The sequence below is a fragment of the Sapajus apella genome, unplaced genomic scaffold (genome assembly GCF_009761245.1).
Source record: "Sapajus apella isolate SASKATOON/1434 unplaced genomic scaffold, GSC_monkey_1.0 scaffold82, whole genome shotgun sequence".
NCBI lineage: Eukaryota > Metazoa > Chordata > Mammalia > Primates > Cebidae > Sapajus > Sapajus apella.
This window is the reverse complement of record NW_022437022.1, coordinates 7,019,336-7,027,001: the sequence shown is the minus strand read 5'-3', so window position 1 is coordinate 7,027,001 and position 7,666 is coordinate 7,019,336. Positions and strand designations below refer to the sequence as shown.

The 7,666-nt window shown below is 49.7% G+C and overlaps 1 long non-coding RNA gene across 1 annotated transcript in view; it reads left to right on the top strand.

Moving 5' to 3' along the window:
- The first annotated feature begins 6,324 nt into the window (after positions 1 to 6,324).
- LOC116533416 overlaps positions 6,325 to 7,666 on the top strand; it is a 10,006-nt gene continuing 8,664 nt past the window's right edge. Inside the window, exon 1 of the long non-coding RNA XR_004261289.1 lies at positions 6,325 to 6,398. This is a non-coding gene — a long non-coding RNA (uncharacterized LOC116533416). The remainder of the gene's footprint in view (positions 6,399 to 7,666) is intronic.

The window sequence follows — 7,666 nt, the reverse complement described above, 5'->3', positions numbered from 1 at the left end:
GGGAAAACGCCCCTCTTAGCTGCCTGTCTTGAGGGCCATTTGGCATCCCAGTGGTGGAGCACGGCTGGGCGCTGTCAGCTGTTCTGCAGAGCTCTGGAGTAGGGAGGCATTCAACACTTTCATAAGACCTTGTTCATTCACCTCATCTCAGTTCAGCGTGTCTTCACTGGGCACCTGCTGCATGGCCTTCAGTGTCCCGCGCCGTGGGCAGGGACCTGATGTCCACAGTGACGTGGCTCACCCCACAGCCCTCATCATATCTGCTGCTCCCTAGGGCGGCCCTGAGCTGGGGGAGCTGGAAGCTGCACCACAACCAGGCTTTGTTGATCAGGTTTACTTTCTGAGCAGTGCCCAGGTGTTGCTGACCTGGGCGCTGCTAACCTGGGCACTGCTCAGAAATGCTGAATGGTTCGAGGCCTCCTGCCCTTAGCAGCTTTTGCCCTGCCTGAGTGGCAGTGGTGGGAGACAAGGCAGGCTCTGAGTCTCTCCCTAGGCGTTCTCCCCACTTCCTCAGCTCTTCAAGGCTATGTTTTACCTGCGGGTCTCTCTCCTATCATTAAATGGATAAAACCAAAACAAGGCAAAAAGCTAGCCATTCTTCTCTCCTTCCCTAACCCCCACCTCCCTGTGGCCCAGCTGCTCTTCCCTCTCCATCCAGGCTTTCGAGCACGTGCTCTCCATCTCTCCTGCCCTGCCTGCCTGGGGCCCATGCCAGTCATCAGGGCTGCCTGGCTTCCCTCTCTCCTGCACAGCCCTGGGTGGTGCAGCTCCTCTGGACCCTCTCCCCGAGTCTCTGGTCACTCTCTCTTCTGTTGCCCTCCGCTCTTCCCCTGGCCTTTTAGATGTTGATGTTCAAAGACCTGGCACTGTCTGCCATGACAGTGCTGGGTCCCAGTGCGACTCTGAAGTTTGTTCTCAGCTAACGTCTCTCTCCTGGGTCCTCTAGATTTTCCCACAGACATGCCAAGCTCCACACAGGCAGGATGATCACTTTTCCTCCAAGTCGCCTGCCTTGATGGATGTGGTGAGCATCTCTGCAGCTGTAGCCTCCAGCTCCTAAACTCTCCCCACCTCACTGCCCTGCCTCTGAGCAGCCAGCCACCTGCAGCTCCTAGACTCTCCCCACCTCCCTGCCCTGCCTTGCCTCTGAGCAGCCACCCACTGGCAGCTTCTGTCTTCCTGCAGTCCTCCTGGCTGTCCAGACCCCCTTCACATTACCTAGACAGTTTAAGGGCCTCCTCAGGTCTAGGAGAGCCCTGCCTGCCTCCTCTTCTCCCTTCCCTGCTGTGGCTCTCATGAATGTAAGCAGGCTCTGGAAGGAAATTTGGTCATCTCTCCTGCCCAAGGTCCTTCTGTGGATTCTACACCAAGTCCACGAGCCCTTTTCTCCGCATTTGGGGTTCTGCTGTCTATCTGGTCCCCCACGGGTGTCTGTGATTGGGCTCACTGTTTATCGTTTTATTTTTTTGAGATGGAGTCTCACTCTGTTGCCAGGCCGGAGTGCAGTGGTGCAATCTCGGCTCACTGCAACCTCCATCTCCTGGGTTCAAGTGATTCTCCTGCCTCACCCTCCTGAGTAATTGGGCCTACAGGCGCCCACCACCATGCCCAGCTAATTTTTGTATTGTTAGTAGAGATAAGATTTCACCATGTTGGCCAGGATGGTCTTGATCTCTTGACCTCATGATCCACTCGCCTCAGCCTCCCAAAGTGCTGGGATGAGAGGCGTGAGCCACCGCGCCCGGCTGGGCTCACTGTTTCTCTTCCTCTTCCTTGAGCCACTCACTGCTCAAGACCCAGCTCAGTGGACATCTCCTCTAGGTTCTAGGTCACTGTCGCCTGCTGCACCTGTCAGGTGTCGGGCCTCATCCTGCCTCTGAGCGCCTCTTGCCCGTCCCTGCTAGAGCACTTGGTGCTGCGTGGCAGTGTCCCCTGGCCTGGCCCTGCACAGGTGGGCACTGGAGCTCTGGAACCTGCAAGGGCTCTCAGTATCCTCACAAGCCAGTGTTCCCTGTGGCTGGAGCCTCTGCTGTGTTTTTAGACAGGGATTTGAGTTTGTTGCTGCTGCTCAGGTGAGATGCTTTGAAAATGACATTGAGTAACTGATGTGCCTCTGCTTCTGCAGCAGAGGGAAAAGACAGCCTCCAGATCTCCCCAGCCCAGGGTGTTCTCACTGACGTACATGGCCTGATCACTTAGAAGTGATGTGACTTCATGTCCTTGTTCTTATAATTTCAGTTCTTGTTTGTGGTTTAAACTATCTCCATGAGATTTTTGGTATGAGAAAGATAATGACTGGAAATAGCTGTAAATGAACTTAAAATTAGCTAACTTTTCTCTTTACATCCTACAGCCTGTACTAAGGTCAGGCTCCTGTAACAAAAATAATGTAGACAGGGGGCTTAAACAACAGAATCTTATTTCTCACAGTTCTGGAGGCTGGGAACTCCGAGATACAGGGCCAGCCTATCCCACTCCTGAAGAAGGGCTCTTTTCCTGGGCTTGTAGAGGGGCGCTGCCTTGCACTGTCCTGATGTGGCAGAGACGGTGAACATCTCTCATAAGGGCACTAATCCAATTCGTGAGGGCCCCACCCCCATGACTTCATCACCTCCCAAAGGCCTCACCTCCTAAGACTATCCCCTTAGGGGTTAGGATTTCACCCTAGGGATTTGGAGGAAACACAAACATTCAGTCCATAGCAAGAATCTTTCCTTTTCTACAAAAGATACAGAGGTTCATGTCATTTATTGTTACTACAGAAAGCTTTTCTCTTTCTCTGTGTTCTTTTTAGCCCATGAGACAGCAATACTAATTTTCTTGGCATGAAATCTGTGGCAGAGGTTGTACATTTTGGGATACTTTCTAAGGGGAAGAAAAGACTTACTTTTTAACTATAAAACTCCTTGGTATAATTTTCTGTAAGTTTGTTTGAAAATTCAATGTAATACTAACTAAAACGTTATTTTTTTGTGTGGTAGTGACTTGCCAAATTAAAAATTATCTGGGGCCAGGCATGGTGGCTCACACCTGTAATCCCAGCACTCAGGTAGGCCGAGGCAGGTGGATCGCTTGAGGTCAGGAGTTTGAGACCAGCGAGGGCAATGTGGCGAGATCCCATCTCTGCCAAAAAATACAAAAATTAGCTGGAAGCCGGGTGCAGTGGCTCACACATGTAATCCCAGGACTTTGGGAGGCCGAAGCAGGTGGATCACCTGAGGTCCAAGAGTTGGAGACTAGCCTGGCCAACATGGTGAAACCCTGTCTCTACTAAAAATACAAATAATTAGCCAGGCTTGGTAATTCCAGCTACTCTGGAGGCCAAGACAGGAGAATTGCTTGAACCCAAGAGGCAGAAGTTGCAGTGAGCCGAGGTCACACCATTGCACTGCAGCCTGGGCAACAAGAGCAAAACTCCATCTAAAAATAAATAGCTGAACGTGTGCCTGCCTATAGTTCCGGCTACTTGGGAGGCTGAGGCAGGAGAATCGCTTGAACCTGGGAGACAAAGGTTGCAGTGAGCCGAGATCATGCCACTGCATTCCAGCCTGGGCAACAGAGTGAGACTCCCATCTCAAATAATTATTTGGGAAAATAAACATAACAATCAGGAAACTTCTAAAGAAGAATAGTGACCAAGATGGCTTGTCCCACCTGCCACATGGGAGTGCATTGATGAGAGCTGTGCATTTTCTACCATTTTTGCATCATTGAGATTGTGATATTTCTTAGTCTATGGTGTGTGTTAATTTAATTGGCGTTTTAATGTGCACAAAATGCTGCCTCTTGTAACTGCATACTGATGAAACTGGCATCAAACAGTTATAATTAATACATTGTGAGATTGACGTAGTAATAGAAGATAGGTAAGAAATAGGCTGAGTACATTTGGGAATTTTGCTGTGATAAAGGTGGCATATTAAATCCGAGACAAAGAGCTATTTAGGAAAGCCAATTCTTTAGTCCTTACACTAAAATAAATTGAAGACATGTCATATATTTAAGGTTAAAAAAGGCAAATCATATAAAAGGAAATGAAAACAATGTAATCTTGGGACGAAGAAGGGCTTTGTAAGCATGAAACAAAAGCTTCAAGTGGTAATGAACTAGTTGATCTGGTGCAACCGTGTCTCATGTTGTCTGAGACGTCCTTCACTGTAGCGTGACCACTGTGGTGTGTTCCCCTAAGGGAAGAATGCTGCCGGGGAGGTTTGTGCCCCTCATCTAAGATACACCCTGACCTCAAAGATACTGAAATGGAAGGAAAATGCATCTTGGAATGGGTGGAATACAGAAAAATAAGCTTATTTACAACCAAAAAACCACCCAAAACTACTTGAATGTGGGAAGCCAGCTTTGTCCTGGTGGGTCAGTGGCAGGGCAGTTTGGGCAAAGCTGGGGTGTCCTTGCTGCCACTGCAACTCCTACTCTAGTTTTGGACGGTTACCCTGAGGAGGGGTTACGAGGACGATGCTGGTGGTGGACAAGAAGCAGGAGCCCGCACCGGGCTGGGCGGTCTGCAGACTCCTCTCCATGCCTCTCGCTGGTTAGAACCATCGGCTCTCCTCCGACCCTTGTACTTGAAAGTGCTTATCATAACTTGGGTAGATTTGTGTGCCTGACTGCACAGTGTGTCTTCTCTACAGTGCAGCTCCTCCCCAGAGCGGGGCGCCTCCTGCTCACGTGGACTGGCAGCACCTCTGAGTGCGGAGGGCTGGCCCGGTCCCTGCCTGCCGTCTAGTGGGGCGACAGTACCCAAGCAATGGCTGTAAAGGTTAGCACGTCCTGGCTAGGGAGGGGCTGGGGCGTCCCCCACAAGGGCACCTAATCCAGAACAATTCCTAAGGGTGAGTGACAGGGAGGGTGTTTTGTGGTTAGTACAGGAAAACAGTTGTACTAGTCTGCTCTCGCACTGCTATAAAGACATTCCTGAGACGGGGTAATATGTGGGAAAGCAGGTTTGATTGGCTCACAGTTCTGCAGGCTGTACAGGAAGTGTGGTGCCAGCATCTGCTTCTGGGGAGGCCTCAGGAAGCTTTTATTCATGAAGGAAGGTGGAGCAGGAACAGGCACTTGACATGGTGGAAAAGGGGGATGGGGGAAGGTGCCACACCTTCTAAACAACCAGATATCCCATGAACTCAGAGCCAGAGCTCACTCATCACCCAGGGGATGGCCCAGGCCATTCATGAGAACTCTGCCCCCGTGAGCCTGACACCTCCCACTAGACCCCACCTTCAGCACTGGGGATTACAATTCTTCATGAAATTTGAGGGCACACAAATATCCAAACTGTATCAACCATGTACAGTGTGATCATGGATACACTGGAAAAACCCCTAACCAAAATGTGAGGGGGTGACATTGCTGAGCAATTACTGCACATCAGATGCTGAGTAAAGTACTTTGCAGTTATTAATTTATGTGCTCCTCACAGTAACCTTCCAAGTAAGTACTCTCACGGCCCAGTGATCCTCCAAGTAAGTACTGTCGCTGTGCCCGCATAGGACGGAGACTCCCAACACCCACAGGGCGGGCGCTCAGCCTTGGCACACCCTGGCCAGCGGTGGGCAGCTTCTCTTGATGCCACATGCCTGCAGGGTCATGAGCAATTTCAATTTCCTTATTTTTATTTTGTTTTTAGATTGGAGTTGTCTATTATGAATATATATGATGTAATTTCAAACGTTTTAAAAAACAAGACAAGTCAGGCGGTATCTACAGGACTGCTGCTCGCGCCTTGTTCTCAGGCCCAGGCTCAGCCCCGGCGGCTCCTGGTGGAAGGTGGTCCTGGGGCTCTCCTGAGCTGCTCCTCTCTTGGCTGTGACTTCTGTCCCAGCTGCAGCCATGTGGCTCTTGTGTCCCACCTGTCATCTTGAGACTCACCCAGCTCTTGAAACCACAGTTGGTGCCAAGCTGCTCCAGCACTTAGTCCAGATTTGGAGGGAGAAGTAGATCTCAAAAGACTTTCTTTTCTCCATACGAACAGAGCTATAGACTATTTGTTCATTCTTAACACTACTATAAAGAAATACCTGCCAGGCATGGTGGCTCACGCCTGTAATCCCAGCACTTTGGGAGGCTGTGGCGTGCAGATCACTTGAGGTCGGGAGTTTGAGACCAGCCTGGCCAACATGATGAAACCCTGTCTCTACTAAAAATACAAAAATTAGCCAGGTATGGTGGCACATGCCTATATTCCCAGCTACGCAGGAATCTGAGGCAGGAGAATCACTTGAATCCGGGAGGCGGTGGTTGAAGTGAACCAAGATCATGCTACTACACTCCAGCCTGGGCAACAGAGCAAGATCCTGTCTCAAAAAGAAAAAAATACCTGAGACTGGGTAATTTATAAAGAAAAGAGGTTTAATTGACTCAGGGTTCCACAGACTGTACAGGTAACGTGACTAGGGAGGCCTTGGGGAACAAAATCGTGGCTGAAGGAGAAGAGGAAGCGGGCACACCCTACATGGCTGGAGCAGGAGGAAGAGAGAAGGGGAAGGTGCGACACACTTTTTTTCTTTTTGAGACAAAGTCTCACTCTGTCACCCAGGCTGGAGTACAATGGTGTGATCTTGGCTTACTGCAACCTCTGCCTCCCAGGTTCAAGTGATTCTCCTGCCTCAGCCTCCCAAGTAGCTGGGACCAGAGGCGTATACCACCACGCCTGGCTAATTTTTTGTATTTTTAGTAGAGATGGGGTTTCACCGTGTTAGCCAAGATGGTCTCAATCTCTTGACCTCGTAATCCACCCACCTCCGCCTCCCAAAATGCTGGGATTACGGGGTGAGCCACTGCGCCTGGTTGGTGCTACACACTTAACCAGAGAACTCGCTGTCACTAGAACAGCAAGGGGGACATTCACCCCCAGGACCCAGTCACCTCCCATCAGGCCCCTCTGCCAACATTGGGGATTACAATTCCACATGAGATTTGGGTGGGCACAGAGCCAAACTGTATCAAGCATCATCTGCTGCCTGCTTTTATGGCCAAAGAACTTGGGTGATCTGGATCTTTGGATCTCTGACCTTTAAATAACTTGGACTGTTGTTTTGTGATGGAATCTGGGAGGATGGTGGTGGTTAGCTGGAAACACTAATAACCTATAATTATATCTCTGTGCCCCCTTCTTTTTTTTTTTTTTTTTCCCCTCAGCTCTGTTGTCCAGGCTGGAGTGCAATGGTGCAATCTCGGCTCATGGCAACCTCCACCTCCCTAGTTCAAGCAATTCCCCTGTCTCAGCCTCCCGAGTAGCTGGGATTACAGGCACACACCACCACACCTGGCTATTTTGTATTTTTGGTAGAGACAAAGTTTCGCCATGTTGGCCAGACTGGTTTCAAACTCCTGACCTCAGGCAATCCGCCTGCCTCAGCCTCTCAAAGTGCTGGGATTAAAGGCGTGAGCCACCGCACCAAGCCTGTCTATGCCCTCTTCTAACACCTATGGGTATTCCTGTGCAGGTAAGAAAATGTGTACTATGTAAACTAGTCTCAGTTATCCTTTAAAAAGATGAGTAAAATACATTAAAATGTTCTCTCTTAAGGGGCTCCTGGTGATTTCTAATTTTCTTTGTCGCATATTTTTCTGTACTCTAAAACTTTTCATGAGTGTGCATCCCTTCAAAACCAGAAATGTACTGTTTTTAAGATTAGTACATATAACT